The sequence below is a fragment of the Oryctolagus cuniculus genome, chromosome 9, assembly GCF_964237555.1.
Source record: "Oryctolagus cuniculus chromosome 9, mOryCun1.1, whole genome shotgun sequence".
NCBI lineage: Eukaryota > Metazoa > Chordata > Mammalia > Lagomorpha > Leporidae > Oryctolagus > Oryctolagus cuniculus.
In genome coordinates this window covers 35,005,268-35,031,975 of record NC_091440.1, presented here as the reverse complement: position 1 = coordinate 35,031,975, position 26,708 = coordinate 35,005,268, and the positions used below count along the sequence as shown (strand labels likewise).

General features: G+C 39.6%; 3 long non-coding RNA genes across 3 annotated transcripts in view; 2 read left to right on the top strand and 1 right to left on the bottom strand.

Annotated features, from left to right (window-relative positions):
- The window catches only part of LOC127492114 (uncharacterized), a 111,082-nt gene extending 90,016 nt beyond the window's left edge, over positions 1–21,066 (top strand). The window contains exon 5 of the long non-coding RNA XR_011378745.1: positions 20,918–21,066. This is a non-coding gene — a long non-coding RNA (uncharacterized lncRNA). The remainder of the gene's footprint in view (positions 1–20,917) is intronic.
- A 1,412-nt stretch (positions 21,067–22,478) lies between these two features.
- LOC103349084 (uncharacterized) lies at positions 22,479–25,187 on the bottom strand. The gene is made up of 2 exons (XR_011378748.1): positions 25,127–25,187; positions 22,479–22,716 (listed from the first exon to the last, which is right to left on the bottom strand). It is a non-coding gene; the product is annotated as an uncharacterized lncRNA (long non-coding RNA).
- Positions 22,642–26,297, top strand: LOC138843766 (uncharacterized). The gene is made up of 3 exons (XR_011378747.1): positions 22,642–22,781; positions 25,129–25,201; positions 25,299–26,297. It is a non-coding gene; the product is annotated as an uncharacterized lncRNA (long non-coding RNA).
- Positions 26,298–26,708: the final 411 nt, after the last annotated feature.

Below are 26,708 nucleotides of genomic sequence, written 5' to 3'. Positions count from 1 at the left end.
AAGGCTATTTAGGCCCTGTGAACAGACGAGTTGCTGCACAGTGTTCCTTTTCTTTCTTCGTATCATCTATGAAGATGTTGATCTCTTTGGTGTCATTATGTCTGATTCACAGGATGTTCGTAAGTTAAAACCATAGTATAATTTAATAAACTTTATTCTTCTTTTGCAATAAAACCATACTCCGTATAGATTTAAAACAATTATTTCCGTAATCATTGAGTTGCATCTTTTAACACTTTGCCTCCTCTATTATATTTATGACACAACAGTGTTGCTTGTGTACATCAAGGTAAATACTATACTCCTTAATGTAGAGACCTTATTATCCACTTTTATATGCCTGGCATACTTAGTAGGGCTGGATCAAAGTGGAATGAATAACCTATAATATAGATGAGATTGCATCAATTGATTTCTTCACTGAATGGTTAGAGTTCCAACATCTTTGTCACACTTTCACATGCAGGGATTACTAGCACAGCTCCATGAAATGCACTATGTTTTGTGCTTTTAAGCTAAAACTTGAAGGAGAGTATATTCTCAATTCCAGGATCCCTATACAAGTTTAATATCCCTTATCTAAAAGGCTTGGGACCAGAGTGTTTCAGGTTTCAGATTTGTTCAGATTTTGGAATATTTGCACACACAGAATAAGGTATCTTGAGGATGAGACTCAACTCTAAACATGAAATTAATTTATGTTTTAAGCATGCCTGTATTTTGATTGTAACCTGCCACATGAGTTAAGGGAGGGATTTTCCACTGGGTTGTTTGTTTTGTTGTTGAGTTTCTTGAGCTATTTATGGATTCTGGATATTAATCCTTTATCAGTTGGATAATTTGCAAATAATTTCCCCATTCTGTCAGTTGCCTCTTCACTTTTCTGAGGGTTTCTTTTGCAGTGCAGAAGCATCTCAATTTGATGTAATCCCATTTGTCAATTTTGGCTTTGATTGCCTGTGCCTCTGTGGTCTTTGCCATGAAGTCTTAGCCTAAGCCAATATCTTGCAGGTTTTCCCCAATGTTTTCTAATAATTTGATGGTATCAGGTCATAGATTTACATTTTTTATCCATTTTGAGTGGATTATTATATAAAGTATAAGGTACAGCTCTATTTCATACTTCTGTGTGTGATCCAGTTTTCCCAGCACCATTTGTTGAAGAGACTGTCTTTGCTCTAAGGATTGATTTTATCTCCTTTGTTAAAAAAGTTGGTTGTAGAGGGCGGCGCCGTGACTCACTAGGTAAATCCTCTGCCTTCGGCACTGGCATCCCATATGGGTGCTAGTTCTAGTCCCAGTTGCTCCTCTTCCAATCCAGCTCTCTGCTATGGCCTGGGATAGCAGTAGAAGGTGGCCCAGTTACTTGGGCCCCTGCACACGCATGGGAGACCAGGAAGAAGCACCTGGCTCCTGGCTTTGGATCAGCACAGCTCCAGCCATTGCAGCCATTTGGAGGGTGAACCAATGGAAGAAAGACCTTTCTGTCTCTCTCACTGTCTGTAATTCTACCTGTCAAATAAATAAATAAAAATCTTTTAAAAAAAAGTTGGTTATAGATGTGTGGGTTGATTTTTGGAGTTTATGTTCAACTCCCTTGGTCTACACATCAGTTTTTGTGCCAGTAGTAGGCTGTTTTGATGATGACTGCCATATAATATGTCTTGAAATCTGGTATTGTGATGCCTCCAGCTTTGTTTTTGTTATATAAAATTGCTTTAGTTGTTCAGGGTCTTCTGTGTTTCTATATGAATGTCAGCATCATTTTTTCTATATCTTAGAAGAATGTCCCTAGTATTTCAATTGGTATTGCATTGAATCTGTAAATTGCTTTCAGTAGTATGGATATTTTAATGATATTGATTCTTCCAGTCCATGAATATTAAAATTTTTCAATTTTTGTCTTATTCTACTTCTTTCATTAATATTTTATAATTCTCATCATAGAGATCTTTTGATATCCATGGTTAAATTTATTCCAAGTTATTTAATTTTTTGTAGCTATTGTGAATGGGATTGATCTTAGAAGTTCTTCCTCGGGCCGGCGCCGCGGCTCAATAGGCTAATCCTCCGATTAGCGGCGCTGGCACACCAGGTTCTAGTCCCGGTCAGGGTGCCAGATTCTCTCTTGGTTGCCCCTCTTCCAGGCCAGCTCTCTGCTGTGGCCAGGGAGTGCAGTGGAGGATGGCCCAGGTGCTTGGGCCCTGCACCCCATGGGAGACCAGGAAAAGCATCTGGCTCCTGGCTCCTGCCATCGGATCAGCGCGGTGCGCCGGCCGCAGCGCGCCGGCCGCGGCGGCCATTGGAGGGTGAACCAATGGCAAAGGAAGGCCTTTCTCTCTGTCTCTCTCTCACTATCCACTCTGCCTGTCAAAAAAAAAAAAAAAAAAAAAAAAAAAAGAAGAAGAAGTTCTTCCTCAACCATGGCATTGTTCATGTATACAAAGGCTATTGATTTTTGTGTGTTGGTTTTATTTCCTGCCACTTTACCAAATTCTTTTATGAGTTCCAATAGGCTTTTTTTTTTTTTTTTTTTTTTTTGACAGGCAGAGTGGATAGTGAGAGAGAGAGAGACAGAGAGAAAGGTCTTCCTTTTGCCATTGGTTCACCCTCCAATGGCCGCCACGGCCGGCGCACTGCGGCCGGCGCACCGCACTGATCCAAAGCCAGGAGCCAGGTGCTTCTCCTGGTCTTCCATGTGGGTGCAGGGCCCAAGCACTTGGGCCATCCTCCACTGCACTCCCTGGCCATAGCAGAGAGCTGGCCTGGAAGAGGGGCAACCGGGACAGAATCCGGCGCCCCGACCGGGACTAGAACCTGGTGTGCTGGCGCCGCAAGGCGGAGGATTAGCCTAGTGAGCCACAGCGCTGGCTCCAATAGGCTCTTAATGAAGTGTTTTGGAATCCCTCCCTATAGAATCATGTCATCTGTAAATAGTGATAGTTTCACTTCTTATTTCCCATCTTGTATCCCTTTGATTTCTTTTTTTTTGCAAAATGGCTCTGGCTAAACCTTCTAGGACTATATTGAATAGCAATGATGAGAGTGGGTATCCTTGTCGGGTTCCAGATCTTAGTGGGAATGCTTCCAGCTATTCCCTATTCAATAGGATTCTGGCTATGGGTTTGTCATAAATTGCTTTGATTGTGTTGAGGAATGTTCCTTCTATAATCAGTTTGCTTAAGGTTTTCATCATGAAAGGATATTGTATTTTATCAAATGATTTCTCTGTAACTATTGAGATAATCATATGATTTTCATTCTTCAGTTTGTTAATGTGATGTATCACATTGATTTGCAAGTTTTGAGCCATTTCTGCATACCTAGAATAAATCCCACTTGGTCTGGGTGAATGATCTTCCTGATGTGTTGTGGGATTCGATCAGCCAGTATTTTGTTGAGAATTTTTGGATCTATGTTCATCAAGGAAATTGATCTATAGCTCTCTTTCTCTGTTGTGTTTTTTTCAGGTTTAGGAATTAAGGTGATGCTGACTTCATGGGGTTTGGTGGAATTCCTTGCCTTTCAATTGTTTTAAATAGTTTGAGAATTATATTTAGTTCTTCTTTAAAGTCTGGTAGAATTCAGCAATGAAGCCATCCAGCCCTGGTCTTTTCTTTGTTGGGAGAGTTTTATTACTGATTCAATTTCCTTTTGGTTATTGGTCTGTTTAGGTTTCCTATGTCTTCATGGCTCATTTTAGGTAGGTTGTATGTGTCCAAGAATGTATATATTTTCTTCTAGGTTTCCCGATTTTTTGGCATACAGCTCTTTGTAGTAATTTCTGATGATTCTTTGTATTTTTGAGGTACCTGTTTTGACATTTCCTTTTTCATCTCTAATTTTATTGATTTGGGTCTTCTTATTCTTTTTTTGGTTAGTTGGGCCATTGGTGTGTCAATTTTGTTTATTTTTTTCCAAAATCGACTTTTTGCTTTAATGTTCTTTTGTATTTTTTGTTTCAATTTTGTCTATGTCTTCTCTAATTTTAATTATTTTCTCCTGCTAGTTTTGGGTTTGGTTTGTTGTTGTTTTCCTGGGTTCTTGAGATGCATTGATAGCTCATTTATTTGCTGCTATTTCAATTTCTTGATGTAGGCACCAATTGCCATAAACTTTTCTCTTAACACTGCTTTTGCTGTATCTCCCATGTTTTGATATGTTGTATTGTTGTCTTCATTTGTTTCCAGAAATTTTTTGATTTCTCTTTTGATTCATCAATGACCAAAAGTTCATTCAGGAGCATGTGGTTCAGTCTCCTTGTATTTGCCTATGTTCTAGAGATTCTTAAGTTATTGATTTCCAGCTTCATTCCATAGTGATCAGAGAAGATGCATGGTATGATTTCAATTTTTTATATTTGCTTGGGCTTGCTTTATGACCTAGCATGTGGTTTGTCCTAGAGAAAGTTTCATGCACTGGCGAGAAGAAAGTGTGTTCTGCAATAGTAGGATGAAAAGTTCTGTAGATATCCATTAGCTCCATGTGGTCTATAGTGTTGATTAACTGTCGTTTCTTTGCTGATTTTCTGTATGGTTGATCTGTCCATTGATGAAAGTGTTATATTGTAGTCTCCCATTGCTATTTTATAGGAGTCTATCTCTCCATTTAGATCCATGAACATTTCCTTTAAATAGCCTGGTACTCTGTAATTAGGTGCATATATTTTCATTATACTCATATCTTTCTGTTGAATTGATTTTTTTTTTTTTTTTTTGGACAGGCAGAGTTAGACAGCGAGAGAGAGAGAGAGAGAGACAGAGACAGAGAGAAAGATCTTCCTTTTTCTGTTGGTTCACCCCCCAAATGGCTGCCACAGCTGGCGTGCTGCACCGATCCAAAGCCAGGGGCCAGGGGCTTCTTCCCGGTCTCCCATGAGGTGCAGGGCCTAAGCACTTGGGCCATCCTCCACTGCACTCCTGGACCACAGCAAAGAGCTAGACTGGAAGAGGAGCAACCAGGACAGAACTGGCGCCCCATCCAGGATAAGAGCCCGGGGTGCCGGCGCCACAGGCGGAGGATTAGCCTAATGAGCTGTGGCGCCAGTCGAATTGATCTCTTAATCAGTACATAGTGCCCTTCTTTGTCTCTTTTAACAGTTTTTGTGTTAAATTCTATTTTTTCTGATATTAGGATAGGTTCGCTAGCTCTTTTTTGGTTCCTGTTAGCATGGAATATCTTTTTTCATTCTTTCACTTTCAGTTGGCGTGTATCTTTTTTGGTTATATGTGTTTCTTGTAGGCATCAAATGGATGGGTAATGTCTTTTAATCCATTCAGCCAGTGTGTATCTTTTAACTTTTCTCACAAACTTTGTGCTAAAGCTCAAAAGTTTGCATAGCAGAGAAGAGACAAATGGATTCTCCATGACACTATCTTCTCCCAGATCTCTCTGTCTCACATCTAGACAGGTAAAAATTGTTCTAAAGCCAAGAACTTGATAATTTTGTTCTTGTATTCCTCCTGGTTTTCCATGTGGGGGTGGGCCGTCTGGTTAAATAACATTCAGAAGAACAAAAATCAGTATTTCACAGTATCTGCACTTTGGCAAATGTCGTGGGAGCAGATGAGGTTGGGCAAACATGTGATGCAGAACAGTACTTCTTGAACTGGAAAGATGAGAATCACCTGGAGGGCTTGTTACCACATGGACTATGGATCCCATGACCAGAATTTCTGGCTTATAGGTGTGGTACAGGAACTGGTAATTTGCATTTAGAGTTGCCAGATTAGGAGATTCCAAGATGGAATAGTGAGGGTGCTTACTGCTCCAGTCTAGGGGAAGATAGTTTAAAAAAAAAAAAAAAGTGGAGAGAGTGCAATCTTAGGGAAGAGTTAGGGGGAAAACTGCAGAGGAAACTCCATGCAAACTTTAGGGACACTGTGGATCTCTGTGGAGGATGTGGACACCCCCAATTCAGGACCCCTTCTACTGAGAGCCTCAGCACTAGCTTTGGAGAGTGAAATGAGACCAGACTGCACTAGTTCAAGCCTCTGGCGATAAAGCTGTGGGATGGGCCTGGTGCAAGTCTGGCTTGGAGCCCTGTGGGGGATAGTGTACCTGCCAACCTAGAGGAAATAAAAGAAAAAGAGGGAAAAGAAAAAGAGAACACATTTCTCTTTCCCCAATCACCTGGTACTGGTGTCCTGTAACTAGCTGAGAGGGGGTGGGTACCACTTTGAGCATATATAACAGCCATGCCCTCTTGTGTCTGTGTGCCCAACATCCAGCTGAGTCTGGTTGAGAGAATTGATAGGGGACTGGGCATTCATGACTGAGGGAGCCATGTGTGTTGGGACACACTGTGAAAACACTTTGGCTGCGTGGGAGGTCACAGGGTGTGGCTGGGTTTCAGAGCATTCATCATGGGCGGCTCTACACGCTCAGGGCTCCCTGACTGCCTGATGAGAGTCACTGCTGCAAGGATCTGTGCTCACACTGAGGTCTGCACATATCCTTTGTGTGGTTCTTGTGGCAGCACGGATGAATATTATACCCACTGGGGCTAGGGCCTGGGCATTGGACCCCTTGGAGGAAAGGAGATGAGTGTGAGACCATGCCAGCAAAGCTGATCAAACCCTCCCCTCTGAGTAAAAAAAAAAGGAGGGGGGTGACTTACTACACCCAACTTGGGTGTCACCTTGAACACTCCTCTCACCCTGGAGCACTGAACAGAGCTCCCAGGCCACATCCAACGCATGCCTCCAGGTATTCACTGACACTCCACTAGCCACAGAGGCATAGTTCAAAGATAAAAGCAATCACAGGGAAGAAGAAGAAAAAAAAGTATCTCCACAAATGCCTAAAAATAAATGCAAAATTCAAGACACAAGAATAAGGAAGACAACATGATGTCCCCAAAGGAACACAACATTTCAGTACTAGAATGTGAAGTTAAAGAGATTTAAGAAATGCTGGAAACAGAATTCAAAAAATTGATCGAAAGATTATTAGAGGCAAAGCCAATTAGTTATCTGGTCTACTATAACAAAATATTTTAAATTGGGTAGTAGCTTACAAATAACAGAAATTTATTTTGCACAGATCTGGAAGCTAGGAACTCCAAGATCCAAGACACCAGCAGCTTCAGGGTCTGGTGAAAGCCTGTCTTACGTTTCATATGTGGGGCCTTGTTGCTGTGTTCTTACGTGTGGAAGGGGCAGGCTAGCTCTTCTGGGTCTCTTTTATGAGGAGTTTAACCCATTTATGACAGCTCTGCCTTCATGGCTTACTTAGCTTGGAAAGGCTCCAAGTTTAGGAATTTGGGGAAGATACAAATGTTCAGAGAACAGCACCAGTTTATCAACTAAAAATTTACTTTTACTGTATTTTTGGTGGCATAGCTAAGAATTCCTTGCCTAACCCAAAGTCACAGTAATTTCTCCTGTATTTTTTTCCAGAAGTTTTGTAGTTTTAGATTTTACATTTAGGTCTTTGGTGCATTTTAAATTAATATATGTTTATGGTATTAGGTATACATTTATACTCTTTTTTGTATTGATATAAAATTAATTCAGCACTTATTTTTTTAAAGATTTTTTTAAGATTTATTTATTTTGAAAGTCACAGTTACAGAGAGAGAGGGAGAGACAGAGAAAGGTCTTTCTTGTGCTGGTACACTCCCCAAATGGCTGCAATGGCCGAGATCGGGCCAAGGCGAAGTCAGGAGCCAGGAGCTTCCTACAGGTCTCCCACATGGGTACAGGGGCCCAAGCACTTGTGCTATTTTCCACTGTTTTCCCAGGTGCATTAGCAGGAAGCTGGATTAGAAGTGGAGCATCCAGGATTCAAACCAGAGCCCAGATTGGAGGCTGGCATTGCAGGTGGTAGCTTAACCAGTTACACCATAATGCAGGACCCTATTTATTTATTTGAATGGCAATGTTACAGAGAGAAAGGGAGAAAGAAAGGGAGGGGGAGTGGCAGGAGGAGGAGGATGGGGAGGGATATCTTCCATCTGCTGGTTCACTCCCCAAATGGCCACAACAACCAGGGCCTGGCCACACTGAAGCCAGAAGCCTGGAACTCCATCTGGGTCTTCCATGTGGTTGGGGGGGCTCAGCACTTGTGTCATCTTCGGCTGCTCTCCCAGTAGAAGGGTAAGCTTCACCAATGGAGGCTAAGCTGTATTTCCTGCTAGCATTCAAACAAGTCTGGCTGGCAAGGGGCTTGAGTCTGCATGTGGTCTATTTGCATACCTAAATGAAACCTCTAGGAAAAAAACTCAGAAGTGTAAGTCAGGGAGAAGCTGGCCTATGAGATGCTTTTGGCGTCAAAGGGAGCCTGGATTTTATGTGTTGTATCGTGTCAGCTTCTTGGCTGTGCCCCTGGTCCAGTACCATTTGGGTCTTACAGGGAAGAGGAGCTGAGAGTAAGAAAGCCCAGAACCTCTGTGAGATTAGGCACTAAGCAACTCTTCCTGGATTTCCATGAAAGACAAAAAAGGTGCTTTCTCCCCATTTCAGAAGGAACAAGGCATTGCTTTGTCATGCTGAAATTTCCAGAGAGCTCAATTTAAATCCTGGAGGCTGGCTCCTGCAGAGCCACAGTCTCTTTGGTTGCCTCTTTGTCAGCAGTAAAATCAGAGTCTGTGGCTGGGGACTCCTAGGTAGAAATGGAGAGACTTTGAGAGCATTTGTTGTTCTTGAAGTTGTGAAAGTCAGCAAAAACATGGGTTGTTACTATAAATGTGCCTTAATAATATTCTCTAGGTTGGTGCTATGTAGTAGACACATTCTGTTTCTTCTCTTGTATTTTGAATCCAGTTTAATGAAGTACAGGATAGGAAAAAAATGATGGAATCAGCTGGTCTTCATTGTGTTTAAAAAAGGTCTCTTGTTTTGCATGATAATTTTCCTGCTGTTCTTAACTATTTTTAAATGATGAAAAGTCACTGTTTTTTTAAGTGCTAATAAATTCCAAAGCTAAAGCGAGCAGAGGACCTGATTTAGAAAAATGTTGTCTACCTTTAAGTTCATGTTGTTGTATAATGGATCATCTTTCTATTGCTATGCTTTCCATACTCGTTTTTGAGAAATAAAATAGACACTGACTTGAAAATACTAAAAATTTTTAAAGATTATTTATTTCTTTTTTATTCTCTCATTTGAAGGAGAGGGAGAGAGAGAGAGAAGGAGAGTGAGAGATTGTCTTCCATGTGTGGTTCACTCTCCAAATGCCCAAAATAGCCAGGCCTGTGCCAGGTGATACAAGTAGGCCCATATGAATGCATTCGCAGGAAGTGGACTGAGTTATAGAAGAGGAGCCCAGAAGTTATCAGACCTGATCATGGCAATAAGCATGTCGGCTTTTGCTCTGGAAAGAGACACTGTACCTTTCACAGCTGTTCACCTTAACATCTTGATCTGATAGTTCAGAGTGAACCATGGTCAGGGCCTTGTCCCTCAAGAAGTGTGGAAACCTGAGAGGCTCCTGCAGGATTGTCTTGTTGCATCCACCTGTCAGCTAAAATAGAATATTACAAAAATAAGTGACAGTCACACATTAATTTTATTGAAAATGAGGCAAGGCAACCGATCAGGACCTTACCAGAGTGTGGCCTCCAACAGCGAGTTACACAGCTTTTTATAGTAGTCTGTCCACTAGGGCTCACAATTTTGAACTGAACCCCTGGTATGCAGTAAACAATTTAAAAAAAAACAGAATATGGTTGTAAGATAATAGTTAACAATAACAAACCCATTAACAGATCCAAGATATGGTTGCAAGATAACAGTGCAGGACACATTTTTGTCAACCTAGTTCCTGGAAATTTGGGCCCACATAGTTTCACAAAATATACCCTTAGCCGTTAGCAAGCAAAGCTAATATGTACAGAAGTAAGAGGTCTGCAATTAGCTTTTAGCTATACTCACTCCATTTTGATTTTGACTCTACAGTCTCCCAACAAGGTTCTAAGGACCTGTCTCAATCTAAAGTCAAGAGTTGGTCAGAATTTATGTCTTTCTGCAAATCACTAGGAAGTGAATAGTAATGTTTACCAATTGGCTCTGTAGAAGGGAAAAAAAAAAACCCTGATTTACCACATTTGCAGATTTCAGTGGTACATATATTCCCATCCTGGCTGATTTTAAGCCACCAGTAAGATAGCACTGAACTCAAAGTTGTGAAGAGATAATGCAAGAGCACACCATTAAATAGTATTTCCATTGTACAGACAGAATAGACATAAATGAAGAGAATAGATAATATTAAAAATTCAGTAAAATATTTAGTAAATGATGTTATGAATATTTATTGCATTTCAAGTTAATGTATGTTAATTTTTATTAATATCCATCTTTAAAACCTAGCTTGCAGAATTCCTGAAAACTGGCTTTTTCAAGCCAATATGAGTTCCCACAGCTGACTGCCAGTACTCCTCCTTGTCTGCCTTATGGTGCTCCATTGGTCTCATTCTTCAGAAGCAAGTCCCTTCTGTGGCAATGTTTTTGTTCTACTAGCTCATTTATAGTTCATTTCCTCCTTTTACTTAAGAATGAGATGATTCGTTTAACCTGTTTTTCAGTACCATCTGGTTAACCTGAATAAATCTAATCCACTGTGTCCAAACTTAGGTTATGTTAGAAATAACACAAAAGAATTTGGGGGTTCTCATTCTACCATATGTCTTCAGTACTTTATGTGGATGTGAGTAGAAAACAGATTTGACTTTTTTTCTTGGGAGGAGTGTTATGTCTTCCCCCATGTTTTTCTGAGGATTTATAAATAGAACTGCCTCTATAAAGTCTGTCAAAAATTCTTGGGAGATTTCATAAGCTTCAAACTAAATCAAAGACAATGCTCAGTTTCCCAAGGGTGCATAATTCTGACTAAAATACAATGAGCAATTACTGAATACATATGTGCCACATACATTTGAGGCTAACTAAATGACTTCATATATGTGTCTCATTTAATCCTTAACATATCTATGAAGTGGAAATTAATTCAATTTTACTTATGAGAAAACTGAAATTAATTCTGGGTTCCTCATTTATGTACTATAATGTGGCCTCTCTCCTCATGAACCATATACAGGCAATAATTATCAAACACTTCCACAGTATTTCTTAGCAGAGACCTCTTGAAAGGTGAATTAGACTGCCCTAAAGTCTACAAGAGGAGAAATCTACTTCCTGTATGAATTGGTTATATATTCATGGTTATAAAAATAATGCAGAATGAATTGTAAACCACACATTATTAAAGGTATGTAAGAATATTTCATATGAAAGTTATCAAATAGTCTGTTCATGAACCTATAGCCTAGTTACAGGAAAAGTCGTCGTTAGGATCATTAAAATGCGAATATAAGTTCACTGATAATTTTTTTACAGGTGATTTAAACTCTTAGGTGATTTTTTTATCTTGATAGTTAATTTCTCTCTAGTAAAAGGCCACAAGCAAACCAGTAAATAGAGTAGGTTGGGGTAGCCCCGTGGCTTAATAGGCTAAGCCTCCACTTGCAGTGCCAGCATCTCAAATGGGTGCTGATTCGTGTCCAGGCTGCTCCTTTTCCAATCCAGCTCTCTTCCTCAAGCCTGGGAAAGCAGTGGAAGACAGTCTAAGTGCTTGGTCCCCTGTACCTGCATGGGAAACCTGGAAGAAGCTCCTGGCTCGTGGCTTTGGGTTGGCTCAGTCCCAGCTGTTGTGGCCATTTGGGGGATGAACAAGTAGATGGACGACTTTTCTCTCTGTCTCTCTCTCTCTTTCTGTAACTCTGCCTCTCAAATTAATAAAATCCTTAAAAAAATAAAGGCTAGGTGAAGTATACCTGCAGTGAGTTGTTGAAAGGTAACAAATACACCGACAATTTTATTTGATGATCCTAAGAGGTGGAAATTGGAGTTATTTACAATACTTGATTTTCTGTACTACTATCACCTATCTTAGTAAATAAGCAGAAAATAAATTACCTCCTGTACACAATTAATGAAAGTGTTCTAGTTGCAAAATAGGAGACTGACCATACATCATGTTTCTGTTTAATTTATGGGCATATATATATATATATATATATACACACACACACCTGCGGAAAAAGCCTAGATAATTCCTTAGTTTGGTTCTGAACATATTCAAGCTAGTTTGAGTAAAGAGAGCTCCTTGATAGATTACATTAGCAACTTGAAAGGAAATCTGGGAATCCAGAAGTTGAAGCCTTTGTACAGTTGATTTCATAGATTCTGGAGCTGGAGGAAGTTCTGGATTTCAGTAGGCCCTGGAGACTCAGAATTCACTGTCTTCCCTCCTGCATTTCCCTCTAACTTGACTCAATCATACCCAGCCTCTTTCTCTTCTACTTTCAGCTGTCTTGCTCCTCATACGTGCTCCTTGTACATTTAACTTCATAACCTTTCTGTTTCAGACTCTCTTGATAACTGTGGTTTTAGTTTAAAATTTCAAGACAGAATTAGTTTCTTGGCTAATTTGATTGATCCAGGTTTGTTCCTGGACAAGCAGTTCATGAATTCCCTTAGGGAATGCTTACCTACAGTTGGGGTAATATGACGACGTTATGAATTTCGTAGGGCGGAAGGCTATGGGTAGGATAATTTCATTTAGGAAGGACCCAGGCAGGTAAGCAGTACAAAGTAAGTCTATTAATGAAGCATTATACTTCAGAAAATTAATAGTGGCCATCTTTGGGTGGTAGAATTTTAGATGGTTAAACCACATATATGTTTATATTGATTTCTCTATTTCCCAAATATCCATGTGGATTGTGTAATGTTTGGGAAACCATATTTGTGTATTTGTTTGGGAAACAAATGAGTAATATCACTACAATACAACTTTTACATTTACCTGTAGTTTGTAGTTTTGATCTAAATCACCAAGCTGAGAATTTTCAAATTCTAGCAGTACAATGTAGCTTTGAAAAAGATGGAACAGACTGGTTAAAAAAAGAAAATTAAACAAGAGTGTTTTAACCTATCAAAGCTAGTACTTAGTACTATTTTTAGTTGTTTAGTTACAAAGAAGGCATGTGCTGAAGCTGAGGAGATAAAGCAATAGATACTCTGACAAGACCTTTGACTTTAAATTCGGTTCAGTAAATCTCTACTGAGCGCTTTAACTGTCAATAGGGGTCCAGAGGTGATAAGACACAATCACTGCCTCCTCAAAGAACGAACAACCCATTTAATTATAAGAACAGGAAAATAAAATTAATAATGCAAGGCAATATACATAAAGGGTCAAATGAGTGACCTGAGTGTCCATAAGAGTAAGGTATCATTTAAAGTTGGAATGAACAAAAAAGACCTCATGGGAGATGTGGGGTTTGAATTGGGTTTCCTGGAAGTCTGAAAATGTATTGAATGGAGTATAAAAACTGGTTTGGATGTGTTTCAATAAGTAAGCTTATGGAAGGGTAAATTCATGGTGTAGATGTCAAGGGCAATGTTTTCCATTTCATAGAATAATTATAAATTTCCTGTGCTATGTATTATCATAGCAATTAAACCCCAAAATCAGTTATACAAAAATTAACATTTTTCTGTTCTATTTACTTGTTTACTCTTAATTCTTACCACCCTCAAAAGACAAGAAAATAAATATTTTTAAAAAGCAGCATATAAGAACTATATTCACATTAACACTGACTGATTCTGATGGGACACTCACCAGATTTGAGAGGCATAAAGGAGGGAGGACAGTGGTCCGTTAATGATTGTGATGCCTTGGTCCGTTTCCACCTGTGCCAGCCCCGTTCAGAGGCAGATACAGAAGACTGTCTTCCCTGCAGCAGGCTCCTCGCCTACCCAGCCTCTGAAATCACACTAAGACAACAGTTTACACCTGGGCTCAAAAGTAGCTGATGCTGGGCCTTGAATGAGTCCAAGTTGAGTATCCTTATGAACCTCTGCAAACCACCATCCTTCCCCTACTCCCTGTCATATTTACCCAATCTTTATGACAAAATCTATCCACGATTTACTTTTCTGTACTCTAGTTCCATCTTCAGGCTGGATGTTATGCTTCTAACCCCAGCACTCTTGGTTGGACCCTAAACTCTTCATAAATCTCTTCAACTCTTTTCCGGGGTATTCTCTCCAGAAATTTGCTAAGTGCAAAAAGACACCTCAGTACTTTAGAAACTTATTCAAAGAAGGGCTACCTGAGTGTTCACCCCAGAGGAATTGACAAGTTTATTCCCTCTCTTTGGAGTATTTGACATCTTGCTTCCTGCCTAATCCTGTGTGCATATAAAGAAATATGCGTAATATTTTAGCTTAATGCTATCTTATCTAATTATTTAATTTTTTTACCACATTGTTTATTCATTGTTTCTGAGACTGGCTTTACGCATGAATCTATATGTACATATGTAAATACACATGTCATGCTTTTATATATTTTTTTAAGGTTAATTTATTTGAAAGGCATAATTACAGAGAGGCAGAGGCAGAGAGCGAGGGAGGGAGAGAGAGAGAGAGAGAGAGATCATCCATCCACTGGTTCACTCCCCAGATGGCTGCAATGGCCAGAGCTGTGCCGATCCGAAGTCAGAAGCCAGGAGCCAGGAACTTCTTCCAGGTCTCCTACATGGGTGCAGGGGCCCAAGCATTTGGGCCATCTTTTACTGCCTTCCCAGTAAAGAGCTGGATTGGAAGTGAAGCAGCCGGGACTAGAACTGGTGCCCTTATGAGATGCCTGGACTCAGGTGGCAGCTTAACATACTATGCCATGGGGCCCGGTGCCGTGGCTCACTTGGCTAATCCTCTGCCTGCAGCACCGGCATCCCATATGGGCACCCGGTTCTAGTCCCGGTTGCTCCTCTTTCAGTCCAGCTCTCTGCTGTGGCCCAGGAGTGTAGTGGAGGATGGCCCGGGTGCTTGGGCCCCTGCACCCACATGGGAGACCAGGAGGAAGCACCTAGTTCCTGGCTTCGGATTGGCGTGGCGCTGGCCATAGTGACCATTTGAGGAGTGAACCAATGGAAGGAAGACCTTTCTCTCTCTCACTCTCTGTAACTCTATCTGTCAAATAAATAAAAAATCTTAAAAAAAAAATAATATGCCACAGTGCTGGCCCCAACAGTGCCTTTTGAAGATGGTTCTATAACTCATTGAATTCACAGCATGTAGAGGAACAACCCAGGTAAATGTGTAAGGAGTTACTTATAGGTTCTCTTCTTTTGGTGTGCAACATAAGACGTATTCATCCAAGAGAATGTGTGATACTCAACTTATACCTAATGTACTCAGATTCTGCAAACTTTATTTCTGTATAGCAGCTTTTAAATATCTATTGTCTGTATCTTAAAATAAGCATTATTGTAAATAGTACATTTTCAAATGAGTACTGAGTTTTCATATGAATAATATTGGATCAGATATCTGCCTAAATGCTATTCTAGAAAATATTGTACAAGTCATCTAATGTGTTTACAACAAACTGCAAGGCACCATACTCTATGCTATAAGAGATACAAAAATGTAAGTAATATAACAATGAGGAAAACATAGTATTGGCCCTCTAACATGTAGGGATTAAAACAGTCACATGTAGAAACCAAGTACAGAGCATAGTAGCCAACTCAGTCTTTAATAGACAATAAAACAGTTTTAATAATAGCAGCCTGATCTTACTTCTTGGCTGAACCAAAGAATAATTATACAGTCAAGATGCAAATTATGCCTGACTTAATTGTTCCTCTCAGTTTGAAGGAGCAGAAGCTCAGGTGTGCAGACAGATGCTAATATTCCTTTGGGAACACTTGATTTGTGTCTCTGGGGGTGGGGGATGCCTGGTGATTTCAGTGGACATTATACACATTAAGAACCATGTGGCAGACCTAGTCTCAGTCTGTATTCAGCTATGTATGACTTTGGCTGAATATTCTTCAACAGCTACAAAGCCTAGTGGATGACAAAATCTACGTCTTCATGTGTGGGGGACATTTTATCACTTAGCTTTAGAGTGTGAAGAACATTAATAATTCAGTGGTTTCTATACATTCTCATTCACTCCCCTTGTGAAGATGTTTCTACTGCAAAAGACTGAGGCAGGGAAGGAAGGAATGGGAAGACCTGAGTCCTTCGTCTGGGGAACATTCTTTGCCACCCTGTCCAATGCCACTTTTCTTTCAGAATATGAATATGGAGTGAAGAAATAATGGGGTTATAGCATCTGTGCCCCTCTAAGAATATTGCTCTGTCTCATATAATAAGTAATTTTTAAAAAAAATTTCTTTCCTGTACTTTCGTGTTGATAAGAATAAGGCTTAGGGTAAAATTGTCTCTTCTGGGCTGTAAAAACTGTGGATTCTTTGAGGGAAGATTCCGGAGATTCTGTCTCTTTGGAACTACCCATCTGTAAAAAAAAATTTATTTCTGTTGGACTAGAGTCCTGGCAATAGCAAAATGGACTGCCACTCCAAACCATTTATTCAGTCTCATTGGACAGAATAGATTGTTTCCTAATTGGAGCTGTGTCATAACGTGAACTGTAAAATGTGGTAGCAATAATTTACTCTCAGCTTAAAGAAATGACAGAAAATGGTTTGATTTTACAAAGAGCACTTATTCTCAACCAGTCTGCAAGATGCTATTTAAAGAGGAATGCGTTTCTTCAACATTGTTTTTATACATTGATTTACGCTAGGTATTTTGCAGTAATTCAAGATAACTGATTAAAAATGCTCTTTTTGGTGTGTGTGTGCTTTTGAATTGTATCATTTTAATAAGTAAACCAAGTTTTCTTTTTTTTTTTTTTTTGACAGGCAGAGTGGACAGTGAGAGAGAGAGAGACAGAGAGAAAGGTCTTCCTTTTTGCCGTTGGTTCACCCTCCAATGGCCGCCACGGCTGGCGCGCTGCGGCCGGCGCACCACGCTGATCCGAAGGCAGGAGCCAGGTGCTTCTCCTGGTCTCCCATGGGGTGCAGGGCCCAAGCACTTGGGCCATCCTCCACTGCACTCCCGGGCCTTAGCAGAGAGCTGGCCTGGAAGAGGGGCAACCGGGACAGAATCCGGCGCCCCGACTGGGACTAGAACCCACTGTGCTGGCACCGCAAGGTGGAGGATTAGCCTATTGAGCCATGGTGCGGGCACCAAGTTTTCTTAAATGTAACCTTATGTGTCACGTTGTGTCCTATAGATATTGCTACCTTTAGGATGAAGTCTGAGGTCTAGAAAACTTGCCTACCAGATATTAAAACATATGTATATATGTTGTAAATGCACAGGCACACATTATGCATATATTAAAATATTCATTAAAATATGGGTATTTAGTATATGACAGTTATAGAATTTCAGAAATTATAGACCAAAAGATTATTCCAAAAAATGTTAAGGAAATTGGTAATCTAGTTAGAGCTATATACCACACCTTTTACAAATATAAACTCCAAATAAATTAAAGTTTTAGCTGTGTAAAATCCCAAGCAACAAAAATGCTATAAGAAAAGGAATGAAAAATATTTTTATAGCTTTGGGATAATTAAAGATTTTTTTAGCATGATACCAAAACTTAGAAACTGTAGAAGAAAACATCAACATACTAAAACCAAAAACCTTTTATTTGGAATAAGAAAAATTAAGGATAAGTGAATAACTGGGGAAAATACATCCAACATATATGAAGATTAATACCAATTTACTAATAAGAATGAAAAAGATAGTATCCAAATAAAAACAGACAAAGCATATAAACAAGAAATTCATGGAAGAGGGGATATAAATGTTGAATGAGCTTATGAAAAAATGACTCATGACAGGAATAAATAAATGAAAATTAAATACTAACAATAAACTATATCCCTTAGCCAAAAGGCAATATTTCAGTAGATTAATAACATCCATGCCATATAAGAGAGAATTATCTCAATTGTATAAAAGTTATATGTCCAAGGATGCTCATTGTAGTATTGTTTACTGGTCAACAATTGGGGGAAAACTTTGGGGGAAAATGTTTAAATCAATTGGTGTTTGAATCAATGATAGAATATTCATCAAAGGAAATTCACGTAGCAGTTATGAAGGAAGAACCAGATTCGTATGTCCAATGTGAAAAATTATTCATGATAAGTAAAACCAAATCACATTTGCAAAGCCATCTTCACAGCCTGATTCTATTTTCATCTGGGAAAAACAACAACAAAATACATGTTCCTGCAAGCATAGAACAAAGTCTGGAAAAATGTAAAACAAACTCTTGATGATGGGTGGGAACTGAAGAGGCAAGAGAAAAGGAAAGGAGAAGCTTCTCTTTTCATTTCCTGTCCATCATAAATAAAAGTGAGATTATGAGTAGGCTGTAATAAGTTCATCAGAAAATTGTCCAATCTTTTATTGAAGAAAAAATGATGACATTTTAAACATTTCTTCTCTACCATATCACATTAGCTCTCAGACACATTTCAAATTTTTTTTCCAAAATTGTTTTCCACAAAAGCTTTATGTGTTGCATTCTTTATAATAGCTCCATAAAATGAAAATACAGTCAAGGTAATAGTATACTAATAAGCTGTAAAGCCTCAAACAACCAAAGATATATCCTATTAAGCACATGAAAGCTATTGTTGTCATTGCACTTGCCCTCATAGAAAAACAAAAAAGATGTTCTACCAAATTCTCCAATTCGTTATACAACTTTTCTCTAGTTAGTAGATAAGAGCTTTCCCACTTACGCTACTAGAACTACAGGTCCTATTTGCAAAAGGATTCCATAGTGCTTAACCAGATATTTAAATATTGGTTACCATGTAAACAAGTAAAAAGTGAGCAAGCCCTTGGAAACGGTGTACCACATTAAATTAGTATTCATTTTGTGGCATTGCTGTCATGTATTAAGAAGTTGGTTATACATTTATGAGGGTGTACCCAGAGGCCTGGAAGGTAGCTCAAGGCTGAGACAAAGATGTTAAGGATTTTTTAAAGCAATAATGATGCTGGCTTCAGAGCAGATTCCATGCAGGTTAGGTCTTAAGTTTATGAGCAAATCTCAATAAAAGGGAACCAAAAAATTTTAGTGAGGGCCATGCAGATTACATATGAGTACAACAGTCAGGCTCCAAGCAGAATGAAGGAAGAAACTGGATTTCATAGAGAGAACCAGACAGCTGCTTGCCAGTCCCCAAGGAGGAGGCTGATGTAATTGGCACTCTAACCTCAGGTCACCAAGCTGCAGAGAATGGCTCAAGGGGCCTTTGGCAAAAGCAGTGTTGCTTTTGCCTGGTCTCAGGGGGAAACAGGTCAGTGGGAAATCAGAATTGAAATCACTGCCTGTATAGGAACCAGACATCATGGGTTTGTTTTCTGCTGCAAGTGTGCTGGGTGTGTGCCCATACCATGAGAGGCTCAGTCTGGAGCTGTGTCATGGCAGAATGGTAGCACTCCCCCATGGGGCTATGGGAAGATACCTATAGAGCTGCATGTTGACCCATGAACATGTAGAGACAACAGTCCTGCTGTTTTGCTTCTGTAATGCAATAGAAAACCATTTGGTTTATACAATTAAGATAATCTTGTTATATCTCAGAAATGTCATATTTTGAGTTTGAATGATTTCTGCCTGGTGTCACATGGAAGAAAAGATAATTTTAGAAGCAGATAATTTGTAGATATTTTTGTTGCTGAATGACTTATCTGTAGAAGGAATTTTGAAACAGCTTGAGACTTGTACCATTTTGTATCTGAGATAACATGGTTTACAGGTTTTTGAAGCAGAAGCAGAAGCAGAAGCATGTGACTCATTCAAAGTGGAAAGCCAATCAGTTTCCCCTCCTTATCTCAATCATAGGTTCTTGTTGGATTTTCTGGTTGCTTTGGCATCTTGCAGAGCAGGTTGTGCATGAAGTGTATCTAATCCAATCTGCTACTTTGCTAATCAAGACACTTGGTTTTGTTGTGTTCAGTTTGCTCCAATTTTCACACATGCATACACACACAATCAGAATGATGCAACGTAGTGGAGACATTGAAATGTATCTTGGAGGAAACAAAAGTCATCATAAGGTATTATTAGAACACTTTTTGTTCAGCAGGCTATGCCAAGATCATGAAGTGGTAGCTTGAGGGGTGACCTCCACAATAACAATGCCTTATTGCTCCCTCATGTAGATGTCTGGTGACCATGGGTCCTAGTTAGTTCTTCAGCTCTCATAAAAAGCAGCCATCAGTTTCAGTTGATATGAATGCTTTTTGATCCACCAGTAATTAGAAACATGGACTAGCCATTTGCCTAGACCCTGCTACTCATTTTCAAACACTCTATTTAGAGGAATAAATTGAATAAATGTGAATATCTGATATTTAAAACTCAGCTGAAAGAAAAAATATTGACATACAGTTAAATACATACCATTTATAGGTATGTATACTATAGCGTTTCCACTTGGGCAAGATATCCTGCACTCATGCACTTGCTTTGACGGCTTCACACATGGGTGCTCTCACCAGTCTATCATTCCAAACCCATTGTTCTGTGATACTGCAAGATTTGAACCTTTTGACACTTGGACTTCTGCCTGTTCACCAGCTTGACTTAAGCAGGAGCAGCATTTGGGATTGATTATCTATTTATTTTTTGGTTTTATGTTCTCTAGCCTCTCTTATAATAGGCACACTAGCTCCATTGAAGGGACACATTCATTAGTAAATGTTGTCACCCTTGTTCCTAAGGTCAGTGATGAGGTTTGAGTTATAAAGCAGAGAAAAAAATAAAGGAATCAGGAAGGGCCTTTTCTTATTTGAACCTCACCAGAGAATGTGGTTTTACCTGAAGAACTACATACTTCCTCCTATTCCTTAAGGGAAGTTGCCCAGACTTTCCTCCTTATGTACCTGATTTGGAGAAGGAAAAAAAGGAAATGTTGGTGCTATAAGCATTTAGTTTATGTCTGAAAAAAATTAAATTTGCCTGAACTGAGTGGTTCCTTCAGTTCATTTTCTAAACCTTCTGCCAGGACAAGCTGGTTCTTCTGGAAAGAGAGAACTGCCTACAGCCATATGCACCCCCAATCTGTTCTCTACAAACATGTCTTGGCCTTCTCCACACGTACCTCGTGGGTGCTGGGGGCAGCCACTGCAGATGGACCATCCAGTTAGGCCTCAGGTAAGGGACACACTTGTAATTACAAGGGACTTCAAAGGTTCATGAAAAGTACGCATTATCTTTTGATTCTATTTTCCCATCTACATTTTGAAGTTTCCTTATATGAGAAAAGTATTACAGAGAAGGGGTTGCTGACACAAAAGTATTTCTCTGCTCCTGCTAATTGTTCCCAGTCCTCTCTTGGCTCTATATTCTGCTTGCTCTTATACAAGTGCTTAATTTTATCTGTAGTACATTTCAAAATAGCTTGTTTGTGTGCTGTTTGCAGTGCAGACCTGAGATCATACCTGTATGTAGTTTTCTAAATTTTTTTTTGCCAAAGACATTAGCTATGTATTACCCTTCTGTTTCCTCTTGCCTTACTTATATTTCACCAACTCCCACTGGAAGCTACACCTGAATTTCCAGAGTGCCCAGTACCAGAGGACAGCACAGGCAGCATCCAGGAGCGCTTATGGGAAGATGGATTGGTATAGAAGGAAACTGATGTTTGTTACTTTTGAAAAATGGGTTCCAAGGGTTTCTTTTCACTCACTGTCTCTCTCTCTCTCTTTTTTTTTTTTTTTTTTTTTTTTTTACTGTTTCCTCTGTGGTTCTTTGGGAACAATGTATGAATTCTAATATTGACTTTCTGTCTAATGTTTTTAGACTGAAAATTAAAAATTAAAAAAATTTTAGAGATCCACTGACATGGGATTTTACTCTGTGGGTAATGAGGACACACAAACTTAAAAAAAAATCATGGAATATAAGAGGGTGAACAAGTCTATACAATTCTCTAATTTAATCCCTTCATTTTTCAGAGGTGGAAATTGAAGCTCAGAGGAAGCTAAGTGATTTTCCTGTAGTTACACAGGAACTACAGGAAAGATTTTTTTTAAACTTTTATTTAATGAATATAAATTTCCAAAGTACTGCTTATGGATTACAATAGCTTTCTGCCCCCCCATAACTTCCTTCTACCCACAACCCTCCTCTCTCCCGCTCCCTCTCCCATTCCATTCACATCAAGATTCATTTTCAATTCTCTTTATATACAGAAGATCAATTTAGCATATATTAAGTAAAGCTTTCAACAGTTTGTACCCACACAGAAACACAAAGTGTAAAATACTGTTTGAGTACTAGTTACAGCATTAAATCACAATGTACAACACATTTAAGACAGAGATCCTACATGAGGAGTAAGTGCACAGTGACTCCTGTTGTTGACTTAACAAACTAACACTCTTTATCTATGGCGTCAGTAATCCCCCTAGGCTCTTGTCAGGAGTTGCCAAGGCTATGGAGGCCTTTTGAGTTCGCCAGCTCTGATCATATTTAGACAAGGTCACAGTCAAAGTGGAAGTTCTCTCCTCCCTTCAGAGAAAGGTACCTCTACAGGAAAGATTTAAAACTCAGAGAAGAGCTGCTCTTTGTTGGTCACATAGAATATTTAATGTTATCTGTTTACTCAGGTCTATAGACCACAGTGTCTGGTTTTATTATCATTATTCATTTGAAAGGTGGAAGACAAAAAGAAGGAGAAAGAGAGACACTGAGAGCTCCCGTCTGCTGGGCTGTACCTCAGATGCCTGGGAATGCTGTCCAGATCTCCCACGTGGCTGGCAGGGACCAGTTACTGGGGCCATCACTGCTGCCTCCCAGGATCTGCATTAGCAAGAAGCTTGGATTCAGGAGCCAGAGCTGAAAATCAACCTACATATTCTGATATGGTAGGCAAACACCTTAACTGCAAGGCTAAATGCTCACTGCTATAGTGACTGTTTACAAATAATTCTTGTGTCGTTTATTGTGCATGTTGTACTTTCACGATTTCAAAATTACTCAGATGCCTTTGTATGTTTTAGATATTTTTATGATATGACTAAAGCATGTGTGTGGGTATGTGTGTATTAAACTTTGCATAATTTTTAGCAGTTTTAACATTCCCAAAGTTACACAAATATGATTTAGTTTTATATTTAAGAAAAGTCTTAAAATGCTATAGTTGGCATTAGATACTAGTATGAAGATTAAAGAGATTCATAAAGTCTGTTCACTTCATATGGCTGTTAGGTTGGACCTAATCAGGCAAAGTGGATAATAGAGCTGGAAATTCTGACAAAAATAATAAAAAAAAGATTATTTATTTCTGAAATGAAAATTACTTTGGTTTTTACTTATTTGTGTCTTGTGTTTGTGTTTGTTTTGTATTTGTATAAAACTCTCACCAGAATGCCTAATTGATCATAACCTCTGAATAAATTAAACTTTATAATTTATATTCCATAGAGAGATATGATCATATGTAGATCTTTGAAATTTAATATCACTTTCTCAGAAGTTCTGTTAAAATGATTAAACTACAAAAAAGTATGCTTTAATATGATATCTCTATAACGCTTAAGTACTTTTTAGGATACAGACCTAAAATGATTGCCAGAATTCACATTCTGAATGGAATCAATTTTTGCCTACCTCACCATCATTTTAAATAAGTTAAAATTTAATTTATTTAATAGAAACTGGGAGCAACCTTGACTTTCATATGCTTGGACCACTCCTGACCTTTTCAGGCCTTTTTCACACTGGCCTTAGCCTGCCCAGGTGCCTTTACCAGCAATCACCTTGGGGTAGGTTCCCATCTCCACTTTATTTTCTGTGTAGTACCCTAGGTTGCCCAACACTCTTCATCTGCCTCCATTACAGCATGAGTATCCCCAGAGCCTGCCAAAGTTTGTCATAGGTTGTCAAGTGGTTCCCCAAAGATGCTAACATCCTAAACCATGGGGCCTGTTAATACAGTACCTTATATGGTAGAAGAACTTTGAAGATGTGAGTTAAGGATTTTGAGATGGGGAAATTAACTGGTTGGGGTCCAATGTTGCCACAGGGGTCTTTGTAAGAGGGAGACAGTACAACCAAAGCTAGAAAAAGGAGATGTGATGATGGAACCAAAGGTTGGAGGGATGTGCTTTGCAGATGGAAGAAGGAGGAGCCAGACGCATAGGAATGTAGGCAGCCTCTAGACAACAGAAACGGAAGGGAAACAAAAGCTTTCCTGAAGTCTCCAGGAGGAACCCATCCTGATAAGACCTTGATTCCATCCTTGTGGCATACAGAGCAGTAAGAGAATAATTTGTGTGTGTTTAAAGATTTATTTATTGGGGTCAGTGCTGTGGAGTAGTGGCCACCTCCTGCAGTGGCTGGCATCCCATATGGGCACTGGTTCATGTCCCAGTTGCTCCACTTCCAATCCAGCTTTCTGTTGTGGCCTGGGAAGGCAGTACAAGATGGCCCAAGTCCTCGGGCCCCTGTACCCATGTGGGAGACCCAGAAGAAGCTCCTGGCTCCTGGCTTCAGATTGGCACAGCTCCGGCCATTGTGGCCATCTGGGGAGTGAACCAGTGGATGGAAGATCTCTCTCTGCCTCTCCTTCTCTCTCTGTGTAACTCTGACTTTCAAGTAAACAAACAAATCTTTAAGAAAAAAAATTTGTTTATTTATTTGAAAGGCAAAGTGACAGAGCAGGGGAGAGAGAGAGAGCAAGTGAGAGAGAGAGAGAGAGAGAGAGAGAGAGAGAGAGAGAAAATGAGAATCTTCCACTCCTTCACTCCCCAAAAGGCCACAAGAGCCAGGGCTGGACCAAGCTGAAGCCAGGAACCAGGAACTGCATCCTGGTCTTCAAAAGGGTGGCGAGGCCCAAGTACTTGGACCATCATCTGTTCCTTTCCTAGGTGCATTAGGAGGAAGCTAGATCACAAGTAGAGCAGCATAACTAACTGTTGCCTGAAATGGTATCTTCTCAGGATGCCAGACATGTTTGATTAGAACCCATCCTAGTGAACTCATTTTAACATCATTACCTCTTTAATGCCACTAACTCCACATACAGTCATATTCTGAGGGATTGGGGATTTAGATTTGAACATAAGAATTTCAGAGGAACACAGTTTGGTATAACACATACCAAGGATTTGGGAAAATTCATAGAATAGTGAGGGATTCTAGGCATTGCTAATAGAATTCTCTTAAAAATTCATTGACAAGGAACTCCTTGCCATGTGTGATTACTTACAGCAAAGACTGAGCTGTCCCTCCCAGAATGCACAGAGACACACTGGAGCAATCCTGATAAAGAGATACAGAAATGGTAAATAAATTGATGGAACTCATTTATGTCCTCTCATGAAAGTCCTCAGAGCTGTGTTAGGAGAACTTTTGGTGTGATTCTTCAATTCTGTTCCCAGGTGATACACAAAACCAGCAGCTAATGAGTCTCTTGATGAACCTGACCTTTTGAAGAAGCCAAATTTGCTGCATTGAACTGTGCTGTGCTTAAGAACTGTTGTACTTGTGCTTAAAGATGTTAACACATCTTAGTTGAGACAAAAAAATCAGAAAGTATATTGTTCCCGTGAGACAACCTGATCCAATAGAAAGAGGATGATGTATTAGACATGTGAGGTAAGCAGAATATGCTAAATTCCTTAAGGTGCTCATTAATATATTCCAAAGGAGAAGTCTGCTAAATGTAAATGTCTGGTCTAAACCAATACACAGTCCTGCTGAAAAAGCAGATAAAGCCAACAACAATCCTTCATTTCCCTACCAGAAACAGAGAAAGTGCTCAGGGAGGTGGGAACTCATTGGAGCTGGTAATGTGTTTGGCCTTACTTGCCCAACATTTTTTCTCAGGCTGTAGATGGAAGTATGTGGACAGGAGACCAGGAAAGTCTCCACAGGGAAGATGTGTATGTAAGATAACTCACCCATTAGAAGGAAACATACATGTCATGAAACACTGTGTAATTGAGTTTGACGAGAAGATGAATTTGGGCTCCTTTGAATTTCTAGGCACTTTGAGGCTACTCAGTTTTTTGTACAAACATATTTGCTAATTATGTACCTTCTGGTACCTGTGCTGTGATGTAGCTGGTGGGGCCACTGCCTGCAGTGCTGGCATCCCATATAGAGTCCTGGCTGCTCCACTTCCTATCCAACTCTCTGGTATGACCTGGGAAAGCAGTAGAAGATGGCCCAAGTCCTTGGGCCCCTGCACCTGCATGGGAGAGCCGGAAGAAGCTCTTGGCTCCTGGCTTTGGATCAGTGCAGCTCCGGCTGTTGCAGCCAATTGGGGAGTGAACCAACAGGTGGAAGACTCTCTCTCTCTCCCTCTCTGTCTGCCTCTCCTTCTCTCTGTGTAACTCGAACTTTCAAATAAATGAATAAATAAATCTTTTTAAAACAATTATGTACCTTCTGCATTTTTTGGTATTCATCATTTCAGAGAAATTGAGCTATTAGAGAATTTAGAAATTTTTCTTCTCAAATCCCAAATAACACTGCTTCGGGTGCAAAATGAGTATTTTAGTACAAGAAGTAAAATGGGAGAATGGAAGGATGCCTAATAATGACAGATAAAAGGCTGCTTTTTCCAACAAAGTATTGTTTCAATTATAGTCATTGAATTCAGTTGTTAAAAGAGTGTTTATTTGCTAGCAACCTGTGAATTTATTTAATTATCATGTGCAATGTACAGTAGGATTTACTGGGATTTTTCTACAAATGTTCATTTGCCTGATATCACATTGTTTTGCAGATAGTTGGGTTTCAGCAAAAATCTTGAATCTGATCACAGGTAGGATATAATTATACCA